Raw genomic sequence first — 24229 nt, forward strand, 5'->3', positions numbered from 1 at the left:
CAGGAAGGGCATCTGGTGTAAAACTTCACCAAAACATTTCATGCAGTCACCAAGAAAATTTTTTATACCAGATCGGTCAAGGCCCAGGTTAACAACGACCGCCACCAGTACTGTTAGCCTACAGGGTGCTGGCGGAAATTGGGCTACTGTTGGCTGAAGGAGGAGAAGAGGCAGAAGACATGGCCGAAGGCAGGAGGAGAGGAGAAAGGCTAGGACTGTGGTAATGGGGGTCGGAACTTTGGATGTTGGCAGTATGACTGGTATAGGGAGAGAGCTAGCTGATATGATGGACAGAAGGAAGGTTGGTATATTGTGTGTGCAAGAGACCAGATGGAAGGGGAGTAAGGCTAGGTGTATCGGAGGTGGGTTCAAATTGTTTTATCATGGTGTGGATGGGAGGAGAAATGGTGTAGGAGTTATTCTGAAGGAACAGTATGCTGAGAGTGTTTTGGAGGCGAAAAGAGGGTCGGATAGAGTGATGTTTATGAAGCTGGAAATTGATGGTGTAATGATGAATGTTGTTAGTGCGTATGCTCCACAAGTTGGGTGTGCAATGGATGAGAAAGAAAAATTTTGGAGTGAATTGGATGAAGCAGTAATGACTGTACCCAAGGGTGAGAGTGGTGATTGGAGCAGATTTCAATGGGCATGTTGGTGAAGGGAACAGAGGGGATGAGGAAGTGATGGTAGGTATGGTATTAAACAAAGGAATGCAGAAGGTCAGATGGTAGTGGATTTTGTGAAAAGGATGGACATGGCTGTGGTGAATACGTATTTTAACAAGAGGGAGGAGCATAGGGTGACATACAAGAGTGGAGGAAGATGCACACAGGTGGATTATATCTTATGTAGGAGGGCCAGTTTGAAGGAGATTGGAGACTGTAAAGTAATGACCGGAGAAAGTGTCGTTAGGCAGCATAGGATAGTGGTTTGTAGGATGACGTTGGTTATCAAGAAGAGGAGGAGGAGTGTGAGGGCAGCACCATGGATCAAGTGGTGGAAATTGAAAAAGGGTAATTGTGAGGTGGAGTTCAGGGATGAGTTAAGGCAGGCACTAGGTGGCAGTGAAGAGTTACCAAATAGCTGGGTAACTACAGCAGAGCTAGTAAGGGAGACGGCTAGAAAGGTGCTTGGTATCACATCTGGACAGAGGAAGGACGACAAGGAGACATGGTGGTGGAATGAGGAAGTACAGGAGAGTATACAGAGAAAGAGGTTGGCAAATAATAAATGGGATTGTAAGAGAGATGAAGAAAGTAGACAGGAGTATAAGGAGATGAGGTGCATGGCAAAGAGAGAGGTGGTGAAGGCTAAGGATAAGGCATATGAAGAGTTGTATGAAAGGTTGGACACTAAGGAGGGAGAAAAGGACCTGTACCAATTGGCTAGACAGAGGGACCGAGCTAGGAAAGATGTGCAGCAGGTAAAGGTGATAAAGGATAATGAGGGAAACATACTCACAAGTGAGGAGAGTGTGTTGAGGAGATGGAAAGAGTACTTTGAGGGGTTGATGAATGAAGAGAATGAGAGGGAGAAAAGGTTGGATGATATAGGGATAGTAAATCATGAAGTACAATGGATTAGCAAGGATGAAGTAAGGATAGCTATGAAGAGAATGAAGAATGGAAAGGCTGTTGGTCCAGATGACATACCTGTGGAAGCATGGATGTGTTTAGGTGAAATGGCAGTGGAGTTTTTTAACCAGATTGTTTAATGAAATCTTGGAAAGTGAGAGGATGCCTGAGGAATGGAGAAAAAGTGTTTTGGTACTGATTTTTAAGAATAAGGGTGATGTGCAGAGCTGTAGTAACTACAGAAAGATAAAATTGATCAGTCACAGCATGAAGTTATGGGAAAGAGTAGTTGAAGCAAGGTTAAGAAGGGACGTGATAATTAGTGATCAGCAGTATGGTTTCATGCCAGGAAAGAGCACTACAGATGCGATCTTTGCTCTGAGAGTGTTGATGGAGAAGTACAGAGAATGTTGGAAAGAGTTGCATTGTGTTTTTGTAGACTTAGAGAAAGCATATGACAGGGTGCCTAGAGAGGAGTTGTGGTATTGTATGAGGAAGTCAGGAGTGCCAGAAAAGTATGTAAGAGTGGTACAGGATATGTACGAGGGTAGTGTGACAGCGGTGAAGTCTGCAGTGGGAGTGATGGATGCATTTAAGGTGGAGGTGGGGTTACATCAAGGATCAGCTCTGAGCCCTTTCTTATTTGCAATGGTGATGGACAGGTTGACAGACGAGATCAGAAAGGAGTCCCCGTGGACTATGATGTTTGCAGATGACATTGTGATCTGTAGTGAGAGTAGGGAACAGGTGGAGGAGACCTTGGAGAGGTGGAGATATGCTCTAGAGAGAAGAGGAATGAAGGTCAGCAGGACTAAGACAGAATATATGTGTGTGAATGAGAGGGATGATAGAGGAATGGTGAGGATGCAAGGAGTAGAGGTGGCAAAGGTGGATGAGTTTAAATACTTGGGGTCAATAGTTCAGAGTAACTGTGAGAGTGGAAGAGAGGTGAAGAAGAGACTACAGGCAGGATGGAGTGGGTGGAGAAGAGTGTCAGGAGTGATTTGTGACAGACGAGTACCTGTAAGAGTGAAAGGGAAGGTGTACAAGAGGGTAGTGAGACCAGCTATGTTATATGGGTTGGAGACAGTGGCATTGACAAAAAGGCAGGAGTTTGAGCTGGATGTGGCAGAATTAAAGATGTTAAGATTTGCACTGGGTGCAACGAGGGTGGACAGGATTAGGAATAAGTATATTAGAGGGTCAGCCCAGGTTGGAAGGTTTGGAGACAAAGCCAGAGAGGCACGATTACATTGGTTTGGACATGTGCTGAGGAGGGATGCTGAGTATATTGGGAAAAAGATGCTAAGGATGAAGCTACCAGGTAACAGGAAAAGAGGAAGGCCTAAGATAAGGTTTATGGATGTGGTGAGAGAGGACATGCAGGTAGTTGGTGTGACAGAGCAAGATGCAGAGGACAGGAAGAAATGAAAACAGGTGATCTGCTGTGGCGACCCCTAACAGGAACAGCCAAAAGAAGATGATGATGATCTGCATATCTTCTAAGTTTTTCTGCCTGTTCTGATATTTTTAGTTTATTATTTACTTATAATACACAATAGATCCTGATCTGTTCTGATACTGTGCATTGCTTTTATCACGTCTATCTTTCTGAGTATTTTTGTTGATCTGTTCCCTCTTCTATACTCTTCTAATAGTGATGCTTCTTGTCTTAATTACTTTATAGTTTTCTATTTTCAGTACTTTCATGATGGCATTTAATTTTTCCCCTTCCTTTCCCTTACTACCCGGTGTTCTTGTGGTAAGACTTTATCTGTTATTAATTTAGTGCTTCAGCAAAACATTTTGTGGAATGTGGTGCTGCTCATTGTTTTAAATTTGCTATCCTTGAAATGTTAACTGAGGATTTACAGGGTTGTGATATTACTAATAAGACAGAGTGCAGAGAGCTACATTGGATTATTAAACTGTGAACCAATGTTAAGCCTGATTTAAATAACAATATTAAGGCCAGTGCTTCGTAAGCGTAGCCTACTTCATTGAGTTGATTGGTTGAGCAGTTTTGTTGTATTAATGAGCAGCAGATATCACTATTGATGTCATATTTAAATTATGTGTCTGCTATATGTCTTTTTATTGGTTGTTTTTTTAGATTTCTGTGTGTTGATTGGTGTAGCTCTCCTTCCTCATATATATATTTTTTTATTTTCAATTAAAATAACATTTACATAATATTTTTAAATATCATTTTAAACAACTATATACAATATTTACAATAGCCTGACTTTCAATTATTTACACTGTATGTTATTAAATATAGAATTATGGATCAGTTATCAGAGATACAATACTGATTATTGCAAAGTGTCCAACAAAGATATGACTTTCTTCCAAGGATTATTTACCAGTGGTCTGGGAAAGATTCGTAGTTCTTTGATTTTTATTTCCATCAGTGTAGTTGTATTCAGTAAAGTGTAGAATTCTTCCAAGGTCGGGGTGTATTTGAATTTCACCTTCTGGTTACACATTTCCTAGATATAGCAAGTATTGTCCATAACAAATACATATTTGTCTTATTCAGGTAGAGACCTTCATTTGCATTTAGTATAATCAATATTTTAGTTAAGGTAAAGGAGTCATTAAATAAAGCTTGTAAAAATGATTGATTCCATTCCAATATGATTTAATTTTATTACATTCATAAAAAATATGAATCCAGTCTGCTTTATTTGACTTTTCACACTTCCAGCAAAAACCATTTGTAGTAGTACTGATCTTTTTAATTCTATCTGGTGTTAAAAATATTCTATGTAAGTATTTCCAGTTAAATATTTTCCAGCACTGTGTGTTAGAGGTGTAATTAACTGATAGTAAGATGTTAGTTTTAATTTCTTCTGTTAACTGCAATGACTGACCTTTTGTTAAGAACTGCCAATATGATGGTTTGGGAATTGTTTTATATGTTTTTAACTCTTTATATAGATTTGAAATATAATTTTTCTTTTATATATAACTTCATACAGAAAACTTATTAGATTTGGAATATCTTTAAATGAGGAATTATTAATTAATCTGCATAAATCTTGAGTGTACATTAGAATGCTTTGCAAGGTTAACCAGTCCTGTGTTGGACTATTGTAAGCAGATGTTATCATATGTATATCTAAAACATTTAATTTATTTACACATTGAAACCAGCATAAGAATCCATTTTGTTCCCAAGAGGTTATTGTTCCCCAATATATTTTGTGAGGAAAGGTCTTAGTTATGGTAAATGGGGTTAAAAGGTCAAACCAAAGTTTTAGATCTATGTTTGCATTGATAAGTTTCCTAAAGGAATTGATGTAATGATTATTCAGTGTTGTTTTAGAAGGTTTTGTTATATTATATTATATACTTATGCATACTATGTACCAGGGTTTGTTTGATTTGTTTACTATTAAATTTTTTTAACAGATTAAATTAATTTGTTAATATAGCCATTGCTAATTCTTTCCAGTTGGCAAAATAATTTGGGTTTATCCAGTCTATTGTAGTTTTAAGCACAGATGCTTTTATATATGTTTCTATTTCTGGGAAGTTCAATCCTCCTTGTTTCCAGGGTCTAATGTGATGAGTTAGAGCTACTCTATTCTTTTTGGGATACCATAAAAATTTTATTAAACATGAGTTTATTTCTTTAAGAATGTATCTTTCAGGAATTAACTGTATTGTTAATGCTACATATAGTATTTTTGGCAATAAGACCATTTTTATTAATTGCAATCTGTCTTCAAAAGTTAATATAATTTTGTTCCACTTTTCTATATATAGTTTTATTGTTTCAATAATGTTTTTATAATTTATTAATATTGTTTTGTTTATATTTTTGCATAACACTATTCCTAAATAATTTAGCATAAGTTCTTGTTTTCCTATGATGGATTTATCCATAACGTGTTCTTTTTTCTTATTTAAAAATAGAAATGCTGATTTTGATCTATTAAAGTGTAAACCTGAAATCTTATAAAATTTTTCCATTACTTCTTCTAGCTCTCCTAATGACTTTCTGGAGTTGTATAGGGTGAATAAAATATCATCAGCAAAGCTGAAAGACGCAAACAATTGCATATTATTTCTGCAAGTATTTCTATAGCCAAAGCAAATAAAATAGGAGAAAGGGGGCATCCTTGTTTAATACCTTTCGTTATATGGATAGATTCTGAGGTAATAGGATCTAATTTAATGTAGGCTAAGTTATAAATATATATGTTTTTTAGTAAGAAGATGAAGGGAGGAGGAAATTCAACTAATGTTAAAGTTTTAAATAGATATTCCCAGTTGAGGGAATCAAAGGCTTTTTCTATGTCTAATGCGATTACAAGTGTTTCTCTATCTTCTTTATTCACATAATCTATAAGAGTAAGTATCCTTTTAATATTATCATGTGAGTGCCTGTTATATAAAAATCCAATTTGATCATTATTAATTGCCTTTGAAAGTGGGATTTTCATTCTGTTAGCTAAAATTGACATGAATATCTTGTAACCATTATTCAGTAATGATATGGGTCTGTATGAGGTACAAAACTCTGATGGTTTATTATCTTTTAGAATTAGTGTTATGAGAGAATATTTCCATAAGGGTGGTATTTTTGCTTCTGACTGGACTTCTAGCAAAGTTTTATGAAAAAGGAGATTACTGTTGAAGGGAAGAGTTTGTAAATTTCCATAATTATACCATCTATCCCTAGAGCTTTCTTAGATTTACTTTCTTTTATCTTGTCAACAATTTATTTGTAGGATATAGGTTTTTGTAGGTCTAGTTTTATGTTTTCGGGAATTTTTTTATATTGATAAGGTTTGTATCTAAGTTTATTTGGTTGGTATCTAAATCTTCTTTTTTGAAGTGTTCCATATAATGGAACCGAAATGCTTCAAGGATGTCTCCTATATCCGATACTTTTTTCCCTTTCTTTCCATGATATATACTACTAATGTTATTTGCTTTAGATTGTATTTTAATTCTTGTAGATAAGTTATGTAGATATCTGGGGGAGGTGGCTAATGAGTTTATTTTTAATTTTTCCAAGGCTAGACAAGTTTTGTGTGTTAGAATTTCATTATATTTTTTTATTTAATTCCTCTATTTCTTTTTTGACTTCTAGACAATTCTGAATTTTTTTTGGATTTTGATGTCAAGAGTCTGGTTTGCAAGTCTAATTATTCAGATTTCCACTCTCTAACTTTGCTTTTGTACCAGCTAAGGGTCTTAAGAAATAAATGGGCTTTTAATGAGTCCCAAACCATGACTCTACTGATTTCTGTTGTATTATTAATTTCAAGAAATAATTGTAGTTCTGACAACATTCAGGGTCTGAATTCTTTAATTTTTGTGATATATGATGGAATTCTAGTTGAAAGTATTAAAAGTTTAAACACTATTTGGACCTTCATTATCAGAGAGTCATGATCTGAGAAGGGGCATGGAACTATTGAGAAGTTGGGGATTTTTGTTTGTAAATCTTGAACTATGAATAATTTGTCTATTCTGGTTTGTGTTCCAAATCTATGGTCTTTATGGGAAAATAATAAGGATTTATCATCTTTTACTTTAAAAGTGTCTATTAAATGAAAATAATCAATCCATCTTTTTAAGGATTTTGAAATAGTTGCTATGCAAAAAGACTTCTTGGTGGTTAAATTAAAGTCTCCTCCCAGTATAAGATTTCCTTTATAATTGTGGGAAATAAAATCTAGGTATTTTTTAACTGTTCCTGCTCCAATTCCTGGGAACCAATATAGATTATCTAGGGTCCATATTCTGTTATTAAATTTAATTATAACAAATGCTAGTAGACCTTCTTTGTCTTCATATTTATAAATAACTTTTGGAGTCATTATGTTTTTCTTCAAGAGAAATGATACTCCTTTTGTCTTTGTTCTATAGGAGGATTGAGCTAAGACTGTATAGTCCTTAGGGTTCCAAATAAAGCTAGCATTAGTCTTAAAATACATTTCCTAGAGAAATACTACTTGTGCCTTATTTAGATTTAAATATTTTAGTAAGGTTGATCTTTTATTTGCATTATTTAAGCCATTAGTATTTAATGATAAGAATGTTAAATCCATTTCAAGTTATTGTTGGAAGAAACATTTTGCTTCTTTTTTTTATTTTGATTATAGTAGTTATACCATATTCTCTGATAACACTGAATGTTATTTTTATGTGTGTAAACTTGGGAGTGTAATTTAATGTTCTTTCTTCTTTAAATACAAGTAGGGTAAAATTCTGGTCAGGCTTTAAAAAAGTACTTCTATAAAACATTAAATCTAAAGTATCAAATACAAGTAAATATGAATTTCCCATTAAACATGGAATGAAAGTCATTCCTAATCTAATAGATAAAGATAGATCTACTGGATTATCACTCATGCCTTTAACCAAATACTGCGGTGGTGGTGCTGCAGTAGCGTTGCCACCTCATAGCAAGATGTTGTCCCATTCGATTCTCAGCTAGAGCGTCTTCTGTGTGGAGGCATACGTGAATGGGGCATGCCTTCGTTAAAGGTTGTGCGTCAGGGCTGCTAACCCGGTACGTAAAAATCCACTACCAATCATTAGCGGACTGGAGTTCCGCTGTGGCGACCCCTAACCGGGAAAAGCCGAAAGACACAAACAAACTTTTAACCAACAATATCAAATGAGCTCCATGTGTTAAATTATTATATGGAGAATTTTTTTAAAAGAGATATGAAATTCTATATTATTCTGTTATTGTTCTATAGTATTTTATATATCAGGATGGAATGTTAGTAGTGTAAACAATTATTATGTTGACCTAGGAAATGTCCAATATTTAGTTATCCTTAAGAGATCCCAAACATGTCAGATATGTCATTTTGGATAAATTAAATGCAACAGAGGAGCATACACTAAAGAAGCCAACAAAAAATAGATTATTACTAAAATAATTTGACTAAAAGGACTCTGCAGGAGACAATGAGTGATTACCAATGAAATATGAATTTACTGTAGGTGTACTGTCTTCCTTTACTTTCTCACTCTTCAGCTCACCAACTTCAACTTACACTTATGAAAAGACATTGCTTATCAGTGGTATCCTGACTCTGAGTAGAGGTGCCCTACATTCTAGTGTGCAGTGCTTTTACATATGTATAGATTTACAAAGCAGTGTCTAAGAATGAACTATGATCACCCTGACAATTCCCATCCTGCATAGGGCACCTCCTGCTTCCAGAATGGGTAATCACATCAGGTCTAGAGAAAAATGTGAAGGTAACTCTATGGTAATCAGGACTTACCTTAGGTAAGTATTAATCAAATAGTATTTAGAGCATCTTAGAGATTTCTCGGGGCAGTTAGAATACTCTTAAGCTTCTCCTCCCTTGACCAAAAACAGAGATTTCCCTTCCCTTTCTTTCTCTTGTTTTAAATCAGTACTAATAAAAGAAATTCAGCAAACATAGATAAACAGAAATAACATTCAGTAGTCTGTCTTGTATATGACTCGCAATCCATTAAACAAGTCAGTGACTAACATCACTTTAGTAAACATTATAAAGACAAATTAGAAATAATTTCCTAGCTCTTTAAATTTTCTGATAAAGCAAAACGTTAACAATAAGCCATTTTAACTAAAAGTATAAAGCATTTCAATTTTCCTTGCATGTATACATTTCTACTTATACTGTAGTGTCAATAGCTGTCTTTGAAATCTGTACATTACTTCACTATTTCAAGCGCACAATTAATATTTAGACTGATGTTTCAAATAAATAACTTGTCAGTTGCCAATTGAGTTAGTTTAGAATGTATGGTTAGTGCAAATATAACATGTTGCAAAAATAATATGTATTTTTTTCGTGTGCTCTAGAGACTGTCATATGCAAGTGACATATATAATGTAGCATATAAAGAGCAGATAGCATATGGATTCAGGTTGCTAAAGTAAATTATGCTTATTAATCAGGCAGTTTCATTTTAAATTCACAAGTAATTTGGGGACATTTCAATTGAGTTTCCAGGAATGTGTAGTCCAATGTGAGTAATTGAGTCCACTTTTCCTCATAAACATATGTCACAATTCATTACTAAGCAGAGTCGAACATTCGTCTAATAATCATTATAAAGACAAAGAATAGTAATTTCCTAGCTCTTTAAACTTTCTGATATCACAAAATGTTGACAGCAAGCTATTTTAACTGGAAGACTAAAACATTTCAATACTTCCTTGTGAATATACATTTTTACTTTTACTGGAGTGTCAAGAACTGTCTTTGAAATCTATGCATTACATCACTTCTTTCAAGTCATTCATTTTACAGTTCAGATTATATTTTGTCAAAATGTCAATAGTATTTCAAGGGCACATTTAATATTTAAACTGATATTTTAAATGAATAGCTATCAGTTACCAAGTGAGTTTGTACAGAGTGTGAGGTAACTGCAAAGATAACATGTTGCTAAAAGTAATATGTATCTTTTCATGTGCACTAGAGACTGACAATTTCAAGTAATATATAAAATGAAACTTTTACAGTGCAGACAGCTTGTGAAATCAGCATGTTAAACTGAGTAATACGTTTTAATCAAGCAGCTACATTTAAGTGCACATGTAGTTTGGGAACATTTCAGTTGTGTTTCCAGGAATATGTAATCCTATGAGGATAAATCATAAAATATTTACAAATAGTCCTATTATGTATTTATTTTACCTTGCTTAGGTTTTTGCATTTTAATAACTAAACAGCATTACTTTTTCTTATTATTTGTAATCTGTGAGGCTAATTACACTTCACAGGTTCAGTGTCCTTAGAAACTGCAGCAGTTGTTTACTGTTGCTACGGCAATGCAAATAGAATGTGAAGAAAGCTTCACTTTTCTTAACCAACAGTACATTTTTCCCTCCTTGTTTTATATATTTGTTAATACTAAAAGGAAATAATTCAAAGGACATATGTACATGAATGAAACATTTCAGAGTTAATCACGAACATGTGCCCAATCCCAATAAGCATGACTATCATTAATCTAATAAATATTGTAATAACAATTAATTAAGTTCACTATTCCAATTAGCCTACTTTAAAACTAGATTATTTTAGACTATTATTTATCTTTGTATAGATAGTGAGTTATTAAATATATACAGACTATATTAGTATAGTAAATAGGAGAGAATTTAGAAAGGGAGACACGATGCAGTTAAAATAAATAATGAGAAAAGAGAGGAGAGAAAGAAAAGAGAAAATTAAAATACACATATACTATGTATGTTGATTTACAGTATAAATATTTTATGTGCTATATAACCCTCCTTCTGTGAAAGAAAATTACTTTGTTTTACATACCTGAGGTAATGTGTAAACTCTCATGTGTCATCTATTTTCAAAAAAATATAGATAAAGATTCCAGTAGTTACCTTTGTTTTAAAATTCCAAGCAGTAAAATTAGTACTTTAAAGTAATGTTAAAAGAATTCATATCATAGTAGATGCTTTGAGAGATTTGGTTGTAACAGTATCAGTCTTTTGCTTCTTCTTTTTGACATCTGTCCAGACATTTGCTTCTTTTGTTCTCTTGAGAGAAGGTGACATCCAATCCATATCTTCTGGTAGAGTAATCACATTATTAGTTTTAATAAATGAAGAGGCTTCCTCTAAATCAATAAATGTCCTCATCTCATTGGCATACAGTATTCTTATCTTAGCTAGATATGCAAGTTTTGCCTTGATGTTATTTTGTTTCAGATACTTTATCATTGGCCACACATTTTTCCTTTGTTCCATTATTCTAGATGAATAGTCATTATCAAATCTTATCAGGCTCTGTTTATATTTTAGAGGTGCCTTCCTCCAAGCAGATCTTAAAATCAGTTCCTTGTCCATGTATGAAAGAAATTTGATAATGTTTGACCTAGGATGAGAGTTTGAGTTAGTGGCAGGTTTCCCAAGAGCTCTGAGTGCCCTTTCAATGCCAAAGGAAAGTCCTTCTTTTAAATTTAAAAAGTCAGGAATAATATCCTCACCTTCTGTTTTTTTGGGTAATCCAAAAATCCTGATGTTATTTCTCCTCTCCCTATTTTCCAAGTCATCTGCTTTATTAACCAACCAAGTGTTTTGTTTAAGAAGCAGTTCTTTCTGTGTTTCCTCTTCCTTAAGTCTGCTTTCTACGTCATTTAGAGAAACCTCTATTCCTGTTATCCTTGTCTGGTGTTGTTGTAGCATTTCCTTGAGGGTGTCAGCCTGTTTTTGACTGCTTGTTTTAAGATTTTCTAGGTTCTCTTTAAAATCATCCATCTTGAAAGACAACTCCTGCAGGGTATATGCCATCTGTTGTAGTTCCTTCTTTAAGGCAGCATCCTGGTGAGAATTCCTTGAGTTGCTCATTTTAACAAGTGAATATATCTCCAAGCTTTTTGACAGGAAATTATTTGTAAAACTTCACCAAAGTTTCTAATTATGTAAATTAGTCCTTTATCTATAAGATTTTCTACTTTGAAGAAAAAAATAATATTTTTTCCTGTGTTATTTAACTAGTTATATGGAGCTCTAAAATACTGCTGCTTTCAGTTAGCTATTCAGGCTCTGCCTTCTGGTTTAGCTCTCTTGATAAGGGCTGTGGTTTGTTGTTTTCTATTAAGGTCTGAGAAACTGTTTTTCATGAAAGCACACACTGTTTTGTTATTAAAAGTCTTGTTTTATTTCTAGTTTATTTTGTTTTTATTATGCTGTTTTTTGCTGCTCATTGCTGTGGTGGTTGAAGTCTTCCTTTTTGGATTAATTTAGCTACATGGTAATATATCCTGTTTACTTCTGTTACATTACATGAATATCTATGGACAGTCTTAATTACTGTGCTCATTTGTTTTATCAAACTTCTAATTTGGGGGGTTTTATTGACTTTCTGTAGTCTATTTCTTTCATTGATCTTAAAATGTCTATCCATCACTATTAAATCAAGCAGTTCTTCTCTTAGATCATTTTCTTCTAAACTTAGAGCACATTCTTTGTTTTCCATTTCCAGTGGGCATTTCCAGAGCATCTTCCTGTGCCACATTCTCCACAGTTTCATCCTGTATCATCCGTTGCTCTTTCATATTGGAACTCACTGGCCTATCACTCCACAACATTGACTGCATCAGAGTTGCCACAGTTTCCTGTTCCTTCCCTTGCTGTGCAACTCCAGCTGAACATTTGTACTGGTTTCCTATGGAAGGCTCCAAAGTATCTTCATATGGCAATGATCAGATATTTCTCACTCCAGTGGTTTCTCCTTAATTTGGGGATAAATTGCTCTGTCTTGCTGTGGTGTTTTCTGAGTTAGATTTTCTAAACTAAATCCTTCACTTTGTAGGTATTCCATAACCTCAGTTTCTATTTCTTTTACTTTTCCATTACTAATCTTCTTTTCTACTTTTCCTCTTTGTTTTCTTATTTTTTTGTATTGTAAAATTTTCCATGTCTGGATGACTTTGCCTGTATTTCTCTTCAAATATCTTTGGTGGTCCTCTTTTTGTATTAATTAGTTTTGCTTTCTCCTCTGCGTAAATATTACACCATGTTAAATCTTTTTTTTCTTTAAAATGTCCATATTTCTTCTTCAGATGTTTCCTGCTCCTCCTGTTTCTCTTTACTTTGGGACTCATTCCATCATGCTGTGATATAACTAGTGTTAGACTTTCTACACTAAATTCTCCACTTCACAATTATTCCATAACTTCAACTTCTATTTTTTTAACTTCTACTTTACCAGTCTTCTGTTCTACATTCCCTCTTTGTGATCTTCTTTCTTTACTGTGAAATTTTCCATATCTGGGTACCTTTGCCTGTATTTCTCTTTGAATATCTTTGGGGCTGCTTTTTTTGTTCATAGGTTCGTAGGTTGGTTGGTACTAGGCTATCAGCCCTAGGGCCTATACAAGCCTAGCCATAACAATTCCATGGCTATTTCTTCCCGCACTATTTACTTCCCTGGACCCCTGTCTAGCAGGGTGACTGACGTGATCCCTGGGGTGAATTTCCTTTCTCCCATCCAATCATCAAGGTTCCTTTTGAAAAGAACCAAAAAGGCACTCTGCTTGACATGTATGGGCAAGCTATTCCAGAGTCTGGGGAGTCTCTGGGTCAGGAACCTATCACTCCAGCATGTTTTGTTTATTGCGATGACAAGGTTTAGATCCCTGGAGCGTGTGGCTCTGAAGGATTGGGATTTCTTTAAGTGTAGCATGTCCAACAGCTCTGGGTTTGACATGGCCTTGTATGTTAAGCAGAGATCGCCTCTGAGTAGACGATATGCGACAGAGTATAGCTGGAGTTTATTAAGGCAGTCAGCCTAAGGCATCTGCTTTAGGCCTGTGATTCTTTTAGTGAGGTATTTCTGCGGCCTTTCCAGTTGTTGCAGATGTCTTGAGAGGTACATACCAAATGGGGCGTTGTATTCTATAATGGGTCTAATGAGGGATGAGTACAGTGGGACAATGACCTCCTTTTTTCTGGATGAAAAGCCCTTAGTGATGAGGTGTGCCACATAGAAGGATTTCCTGACTGTTGTGGTGATGTGGTTATCAAAGGTGAGACCACTGTCCACCTGTGTCCCTAAGTCTCTTATCACACTTTCAGTGATTAGTGTACTGCCACCTATATGGTAATTCACGGATACATGTTTTTTTCCCAAAGGGGATAACTATACATTTCTTGGCATTGAGCTTGAGCCCATGGCTCTGGCACCAAGCATCTGGTTCTGTAAGGCCCTTTTGTAGAGTATCCACATTATTTGGGGATTCAATAATGGCTCCCAGTTTGCAGTCATCTGCAAACTTTGTTATCCAGAGTCCCTTAGTGTTGGCCTGTACTTCAGAGACGTAGATGCCAAACAAGAGCGGTCCCAGGACTGAATCCTGAGGTACTCCACTTGTCACTTGTCTGGAGCTGGATTTGGAGTTGGCTACTTCTATCAGTAAGCCATTTAGCAACCCATTGGGTGATGTAGGGATCAATGTCCAGCTTAGTAAGTTTATCTATGATTCCAGAGTGAGAGATGGTGTAAAAGGCCTTGGCAAGGCCTAGATAGGCTGTGTGGATCACCTTACCCTTGTCCATGGCACTGGAGACTGATTCGAAGAAGTCAATCAGGTTCAGGAGACAAGATCGGCCCTTCACAAAACCAAACTGGGTGGGGTCCAGTGTTTGAAGGTTGCCAATGTCTTTGTTTATAAGTTCCATGATAATACACTCCATGGCCTTGCAGATAAGGCTTGTCAGACTGATGGAATGGTAGTTTCCAGGATACAAGGTGGATCCCCCCTTGTGGAGTGGGATAACTGTAGCTCTAAGCCACTCAGTGGGCACAAAACCTGAGGTGAGGCTGTGATTAAACATGACACTTAGGTGAGGTGCCAGTTCATATTGTAGTTCATGTAGTACACAGCCCAGGATGTCATCTGGTCCCACGGATGCTGTATTCTTAGCTTTGAAGAGTGCGTTTTTTACCTGTGTGGCTGTTATTACCAGAATTTGGCAATCTTCCGGTATTGAGATGGGCCATTTAGGGGGTGAGAGGGAGGGTGAAATTGGCACTGAATCGATCTGCCAGGATATTGGCAATATCCTTGGGATCAGTATATTTAATGCCATTCTGTTTTAGCTCAGAGCAGATCTGAGCATTGCCATTTAGGTTCTTGACATAGTTATAAAATTCCTTGTAGTTGTCTTTGGAATCTTTGGCAATTTTATTTTTGTAACTAGCTTTGGAGGATTTTATGAGGGATCTCAATTTCTTACTGAGGCTGGTAAGGAAGTTTTTTGCATCCTGGGATTTTCCTCTTTTCTGCAACAGTTTCTTCCTTTTGTTGTAAAGTTTGTTTATGGCAGGGACCACCAGATTGGCTTCCTTTTTTTGGACAGAGAGCATCTTGGTTCTATTTGGGATGGCACTATTCATGCATGAGTGGATGTGCTCGTACAGTGCCTTAGTGTAGGATTCAGCAGTTGAACTTTCAGTTCCCATCTGCATGGGTGTCATGAAGTTTGTCACTTCTGACTTGAGTAGCATGAAGCTGGCTTTGAAGAAGTTTTTTATGGAGGTTTCCTTACTGGGGGGTGGGGGTGGGATGTGGATGTTAAGGGTGATTAGCTTATGGTCAGACCTGACTAACAAGGGGGTGACCATAGGTGTGGAGCATCGATTTCCCATATCAGGTCTCTCTTTCTTTTTTTGCCATGTCCATGTTTCTTTTTTTATACCTTTCAACAGTCTCTAGATTTTGTTCTTTATATTTTTGCACTTCCTCAGATGCTTCTTTTTCCAAATGGATCAAGGTTACTTGGTCTAAATAATGTTTTTCATACATCTTTTGTATTAATAAACACAAATTTTCATTTGAAGCTTTTGACAGTTTTTCTTGTGGAAGTATTTTTCTTTCCTCTAATTTCTCTCTTATTTTTTTCATATATCTTCTATCTGGAAATTCTGGGATTCTTGCATACTAGTGACAATACATACTTTCTTTCTTATTCTCAATAGTCCACTATATCATCTTTATGGCTCTTTTTCACTTATCAATTTTTGTGGTTTTTGTGGACTACTACTTCCTTCTACAACAGGGAGGCCATCCTTCCCCTGGGCCTAGCCTATCCCCATTGTAGAAATGTTTTCATGTCTTGAGAATTCTACACTCTCATTTTTTTTCCTGTCCTGGCACCAGTGAGCCTACCAGGATTGGGTACTTTTTTAACCTTGGTCTTGTGCACCCAGCTATCTTTTTAATTTTTAACCTACTTCTATCCATGATATATGCTATATAAAATACAAACTGTATATCAGTGTCGTCTTGGTGAGATTTTGTGAAAAGCAGGGTCCACCTTGTGAAGGTACTTACCAAGACTTGAGGATGAATTCAATTCTAGCAATACTACTCTCCTTTGCTTGCTGACTTATCATCTTTCCATTTGGACCTCCTTCTTTTTTAATTTCTCCAAGTCTTTCAGGTTTCTAATACCATGACTGGAATGGACCCCATTCTTAAGTCAAAATATGAGTAACGTTTGTGAAATTAGTATTGTTTCAATCTTTGATGTCAGCCAAAAGTGCTCTTTGCAGAGCCTGCAATGTTCCCAGTAATGACTCCTTCTGCAATTCGTACAAGGTTACATGTATTGGCAATAGATTCTTTGTTAACAGACTCTTTGCTCTAACTACTATTGGAACTGTCTGGGTATCTTTCTTTCACATTGCCTTCATTTCTGCCTGCAGATCCTAATATTTTATGACTTTGTGTCTCTCTGTATGCATGACACTGTAATCACTGGGTGTGGCAATTTCAATGATCAATGCTACTGTTGTCTTCTTTTCATGGGCCACTATATCCAGTTTCCTAGCATCTATCTTTGAACTGTTGGCAATGGGCCAACCCATGTGATATAAACTTCATAATTTTTTATGATGCTTTGTGGCTCATGTTTCCAGTGTTTTTCAGCCACTTCAGTACCGTAATGTTTGCACAGTCCCCAGTACATCAGTCTTGCCACATTATTATGCCTTTCAGTATACAGTCCTTCTGCCATTAGTATGTCACAACCAGCAACAAGGTGTGCAACTATTTCCAATTTGGTTTTACAAAACCTACATTTGTCTGTTTTTTCCACATGTTCATTGGACTTTCTAAACCAGCATGTACATAGCCCACTATCTTGGGTCACCAATATTAACCTTTCATCTCTTGGTTTGAATTCACCTCTCCTTAACCATTCCTGCATTCGTTCCTGATCAACATGAGGTTCTTCCACAAGTTTTCTATGCCTGCAACTATATTTACGCATTTTCCACATTTCTTCCCTTGTCGTCTGGTCCTTCACCTTATATTCTTTCTTTTGTTTTTTGGCACATTCAGTTGCTGCCTGATTTTTGTCTACTTCTGGTTTGATTTCCATTCCTGCTTGACACCGATATTCTTCTGCTAGATTAAGTAGAGAAGTCATCTTAGATTTATTCTCCTCATATTTCTAAACTTTCACTATGTTTGGGTCTTGTAAGATCAGCAGATATGTGTAGAGTTCCAGGATTGCAGATCTATATATGTAATCAATTTCAAGGAGGTCCATCCCTCCTTCAGAACGAGGAATATATAATCTTGGTATGCACTGATTTTTATAAATCATTTGGTGAGCATGAAGCATCCTTCTTGTTTTCCTATCTAATCTAGCCAACAAGTTTTCGGGCCAGTCAATCACTCCAAAGCTGTAAGTTAGGGCAGGAAGAGCAAATTGGTTTATAGCTTGGATTTTGTTCCTAGATGTCAATGCTGTTTTCAGGATTAATTTAAGTCTCTAAAGTATTCCTTACTAAGTTTTATTCGCATTTGTTCATGTTTTATTGTTGATCCTTAATTAGTTCTCAAATATTTATACACTCCCTCTTGCTCAAGTTCTTTTATATCACATTCTTGTCCCAAACTGATGTTTTCCTGGTGCTGCAGTTTTACTGCTTTAAAGGTTGCTTTTGCATATTTATCAAGACCAAATTACATTCTTATATCATCTGAAAAAGTTTTGACAACTTCAAGTTCAACTTTTACTTCCTCATCTGATGAGCTATATAGTTTTAAATCATTGACAAAGAGAAGATGGGAAGTCTTTACACTTTGTTGTTTTCTAGGAGCCAAATTATAGCCATGGGCTAAGCTGTTAAGTAGACAGATTAATGGGTTAAGGGCAAGGCAGAATAGCAGATGTGACAGAGAGCCACCATGGAATATCTCCCTTTGAATTTTTATCCTTGGGATAATAATTTGTCCTTTGTTATGGCTTAATTGCAAAGTGGTCTGCCACTGTTTCATGGTCACTGTAATGTAGTCGATCAGTGTAGGGAGTGTCTTATACATTTTAAGCACTCTTTAGGTTCATAGGTTGGTACTAGGCTATCAGCCCTAGGGCCTATACAAGCCTAGCCATAACAATTCCCTGGCTATTTCTTCCCACATTATTTACTTTCCTGGACCCCTGTCTAGCAGGGTGACTGACGTGATCCCTGGGGTGAATTTCCTTTCTCCCATCCAAACGTCAAGGTTCCTCTTGAAGAGGTCCAAAGAGGCACTCTGCTTGACATGTATGGGCAATCTATTCCAGAGTCTGGGGAGTCTCTGGGTCAGGAACCTATCCCTCCAGCATGTTTTGTTTATTGTGATGACAAGATTTAGATCCCTGGAGCGTGTCGCTCTGAGGGATTGGGATTTCTTTAAGTGTAGCATGTCCAACAGCTCTGGGTTTGACATGGCCTTGTATGTTAAGCAGAGATCGCCTCTGAGTAGACGATATGCACAAAGTATAGCTGGAGTTTTTAAGGCGGTCAGCGTAGGGCATCTGCTTTAGGCCTGTGATTCTTTTAGTGAGGTATTTCTGAGGCCTTTCCAGTTGTTGCAGATGTCTTGAGAGGTACATACCAAATGGGGCGTTGTATTCTATAATGGGTCTAATGAGGGGTGAGTACAGTGGGACAATGACCTCCTTTTTTCTGGATGAAAAGCCCTTCGTGATGAGGTGTGCCACATAGAAGGATTTCCTGACTGTTGTGGCGATGTGGTTATCAAAGGTGAGACCACTGTCCACCTGTGTCCCTAAGTCTCTTATCACACTTTCTGTGTTTAGTGTATTGCCACCTATATGGTAATTCATGGATACATGTTTTTCCCAAGGGGATAACAATACATTTCTTGGCATTGAGCTTGAGCCCATGGCTCTGGCACCAAGCATCTGTTTCTGTAAGGCCCTTTTGTAGAGTATCCACATCATTTAGGGATTCAATAATGCCTCCCAGTTTGCAGTCATCTGCAAACTTTGTTAGCCAGAATCCCTTAGTGTTGACCTGTTCTTCAGAGAAGTAGATGCCAAACAAGAGCGGCGCCAGGACTGAACCCTGAGGTACTCCACTTCGAATAGCTCACCTTAATATTAGAAGTATAAATAACAAATTACACCACCTACATTCCTCCTGGACTTTCATTTGATATTCTATGTCTTACAGAAACCTGGCTAAAACCCTCTACACAAGACCAGGAAATTACCCTCCTGGCTATAACATACTTAGATGTGACCGCATAAAGAAGAAAGGCGGAGGTATAGCCATTATCTATAAATCTAATCTCCAAGTTACCCTCTATAATGAACTTCCATCGCTAGACTCCAAATCTGAAATATTATCTACCAAACTCCAAATTAATAACAACAAATCTATCTACCTAATTTGTATATATCTTCCCCCTGGAAACAATACTCATATTCTAGAAAACTTACTTAGTTCACTTTCTAACCAACTACCCCAAGAAACCATTATACTTGGTGACTTTAACATTGACTGGATAACCTGTTCATCCCAGCACCCTAACCACATAAATCTCTATGGATTCTCTCAATTAATAACCACTCCAACTAGAATCCATAAACCAAATAGGAAAGAAACAACTCTTGACTGGATCCTTATTAATAACCACCTAGCATTTATACTCCAGGAACCCTTCCTGATAATATTAGTCACCATTTCTTTACATATGTTATTACACAAAATTGCACATCCCAACTACCCATAAACTCAACACATCCCGCTCAAAAAATTCTTCAAACCTGATAATTTCCTGAATGAATTGCAAGCATGTGACTGGTCTCCACTGACTCACCTTGCACTTGATGAGGCAGTGACCTACTTTAACACCAACTTTCTTAAAATCCTAGACTATCACGCTCCTTTTGCTCTACTAGGATAAGATCCAAATCTGCCCCATGGCTAACTAAACAAACTAAGCAAAAATGATCCTAAGAAATAAAATATGGGCCAAATGGAGAGCTACCAAATGTCCATCTGATCACCTCCTCTTTAAACAATTAAGAAATGCCACCAAGAAAGATACTCTTAGAGATAAAAGGAATTTTATCTTCACCTTCAACAAACCAGTCAACAAACCCTCAAAATTTTGGTCTGGTATTAATAAACTTCTTAAACCAGGACATTCAACTACTCCTACCCTTCAGGCTTCAACCTCAACAATTCCACCCAGATCCCAGATGCCTTTAACAATTATTTTACAGAAGCCATTCAAACTCTAGCTAATTCATTACCCACACCTACTGCTTCCTTACCAAATACCTCTAAAACCTCATCTAATACCTTTCATATTCAACCTGTCGCTACATCTCATATTTTTAAGCTTCTCAAAAAACTTAAACCTTGTACCCCATCTGCTGACCAACTCCCATCTGAATACCTACAAATTGCTGCAAAAGCTATAGCCTACCCCATATCCATACTTATAAACAGGACTATCTCTGAAGGAAAAATCCACCTTATGGAAAATATCTCACATAATTCCTCTACATAAAGGGGCTCTTCTACTGAGCTTTCAAACTTTCGCCCTATTGCCTTACTCTCTCCATTATCAAAGATAATGGAAAGATGCATACACAAACAAATTCTCAACTAGCTTCTACAAAATAAACTTCTAGCCAACTGTCAACATGGCTTCAGACCTTTCCACAGCACTACAACTGCCCTTCTTTCCTTCACTGACTCTATTAATAATAATCGAATAATAACCTCTTTTCCTCCAAGACTGTTCATAGACCTGTCAAAAGCCTTTGATATGGTTAACCATAATATACTTCTTGACAAACTAAATCTCTATTCACTTGACTCACAAGCACTTCAATGGTTTAGGAGTTATCTCCAAAACAGGCAACAAGCAGTGCTTTGGGACAATAACCTATCTTCTTTACTCCCAGTAAATATTGGTGTTCCACAAGGCTCAATCTTAGGTCCCTTCTTTTTTCATTATTTATCAATGACCTACACTTGAATATACCTCAAGCCACCTGCATTCAATATGCTGATGACTCAACTTTAATCTGCACTGCAAAAAATGTTCCCTCCCTCCAGTCCCTCACCCAAACGGTTTTCCAAAATGTAGAAAAATGGTTTTTGCAACAATGCCTCCTCCTAAATCCCAAAAAAACAAAACTACTTCTCTTTACTCCTACTCACAAATCTCCCACACCATTCTTCACTATATCCTCTAATAATGCTACCAATATTAACCCAGATATGACCACTCGCCTATTAGGTGTAACTATTGACAACCATCTTAATTTTGATGACCATATTAACACCACCATTAAAGCTGTTAACAACAAAATTGGTACTCTCTATAGAATTAAACCCTTCCTTACCCCATTAGCTAGAAAATACATTGCCCAGACCCACCTTATCTCCACCCCTTTCTATGCCTCTGCTATATATACTAAATTATCTAAAAATAACATTACCAAACTCTCTACCTGTTACAATAATATAGCTAGATTCAGTACTGCTACTCCCCTCAGAACTCACCACTGTCTTAACCTCAAACAACTAGATTGGTTAGAACTGAATAACCACCTACTCTATCAACAGTTACTTATCATTCATAAGACCCTTTTCTACCCTGATAATACCCCTAGCCTTACTACATTGATCTCACCCTATAAAAACCTAGCTACTCTACGCTCTGCTAATAAACTCCTAGTATCCTTGACTAAATCTTACAATAAAGCTGGGGACTCACTATTTTCAAATACTGCAGGAAAAACCTGGAATCAACTCCCTCATGAAATATCTAACCAAAACTCTACCTCTCTTTTCAAAAAACATATCAAAGAACATCTTAAAACTCAGTGGCTTTGTCCTTGTGCTAACCCTGACTGAAATTGCTTCTCCACTACTCCTAACTTTCCTCCCCTCCCCTGACTATGCCTCTAAATAAGACTTTCAATTTTTTAGACGTTTTACATCTTAGAAATAGGCTATACTATAAATTCTTTGTCTCATTCAATTCTATCTTTGTGTTTTGCATATCTGTTTTTGTTAGACTAACTGTATATGATGCATATCTATATAATTGTCTGTTTTTGTCATTTGTTTTTAAACAAGGCTACCTTTGTACTTTGTACTTTTTCATTCATATCGTTGTTTTGTTTATATTTTTTGTTTACTGCTAGTGTTGGAGCTTTTCTCCCCGGGCCTCTACTGAAAACGGATGTATGTCCAGCTGGACTAGCCCGGTCAACAAATGTAAAATAAAATAATAAATAAATAAATCTTTCTTTCACATTGCCTTCATTTCTGCCTGCAGATCCTAATATTTTATGATTTTGTGTCTCTCTGTATGCATGACACTGTAATCACTGGGTGTGGCAATTTCAATGATCAATGCTACTGTTTTCTTCTTTTCATGGGCCACTATATCCAGTTTCCTATCATCTATCTTTGAACTGTTGGCAATGGGCCAACCCATGTGATGTAAACTTCATCATTTTTTATGATGCTTTGTGACTCATGTTTCCAGTGTTTTTCAGCCACTTCAGTACCGTAATGTTTGCACAGTCCCCAGTACATCAGTCTTGCCACATTATTATGCCTTTCAGTATACAGTCCTTCTGCCATTAGTATATCACAACCAGTAACAAGATGTGCGACTGTTTCCAATTTGGTTTTACAAAACCTACATTTGTCTGTTTCTTCCACATGTTCATTGGACTTTCTAAACCAGCATGTACGTAGCCCACTATCTTGGGTCACCAATATTAACCTTTCATCTCTTGGTTTGAATTCACCTCTCCTTAACCATTCCTGCATTCGTTCCTGATCAACATGAGGTTCTTCTACAAGTTTTCTATGCCTGCAACTATATTTATGCATTTTCCACATTTCTTCCCTTGTCGTCTGGTCCTTCACCTTATATTCTTTCTTTTGTTTTTTGGCACATTCAGTTGCTGCCTGATTTTTGTCTACTTCTGGTTTGATTTCCATTCCTGCTTGACACCGATATTCTTCTGCTAGATTAAGTAGAGAAGTCATCTTAGATTTATTCTCCTCATATTTCTAAACTTTCACTATGCTTGGGTCTTGTGAGATCAGCAGATATGTGTAGAGTTCCACGATTTCAGATCTATATATGTAATCAATTTCAAGGAGGTCCATCCCTCCTTCAGAATGAGGAATATATAATCTTGGTATGCACTGATTTTTATAAATCATTTGGTGAGCATGAAGCATCCTTCTTGTTTTCCTATCTAATCTAGCCAACAAGTTTTCGGGCCAGTCAATCACTCCAAAGCTGTAAGTTAGGGCAGGAAGAGCAAATTGGTTTATAGCTTGGATTTTGTTCCTAGATGTCAGTGCTGTTTTCAGGATTAATTTAAGTCTCTAAAGTATTCCTTACTAAGTTTTATTCGCATTTGTTCATGTTTTATTGTTGATCCTTAATTAGTTCTCAAATATTTATACACTCCCTCTTGCTCAAGTTCTTTTATATCACATTCTTGTCCCAAACTGATGTTTTCCTGGTGCTGCAGTTTTACTGCTTTAAAGGTTATTTTGCATATTTATCAAGACCAAATGACATTCTTATATCATCTGAAAAAGTTTTGACAACTTCAAGTTCTACTTTTACTTCCTCATCTGATGAGCTATATAGTTTTAAATCATTGACAAAGAGAAGATGGGAAGTCTTTACACTTTGTTGTTTTCTAGGAGCCAAATTATAGCCATGGGCTAAGCTGTTAAGTAGACAGATTAATGGGTTAAGGGCAAGGCAGAATAGCAGATGTGACAGAGAGCCACCATGGAATATCTCCCTTTGAATTTTTATCCATGGGATAATAATTTGTCCTT

This window comes from Protopterus annectens, chromosome 8.part0 (assembly GCF_019279795.1).
Source record: "Protopterus annectens isolate FY-2018-M chromosome 8.part0, PAN1.0, whole genome shotgun sequence".
In the NCBI taxonomy this organism is placed as follows: Eukaryota; Metazoa; Chordata; order Ceratodontiformes; family Protopteridae; genus Protopterus; species Protopterus annectens.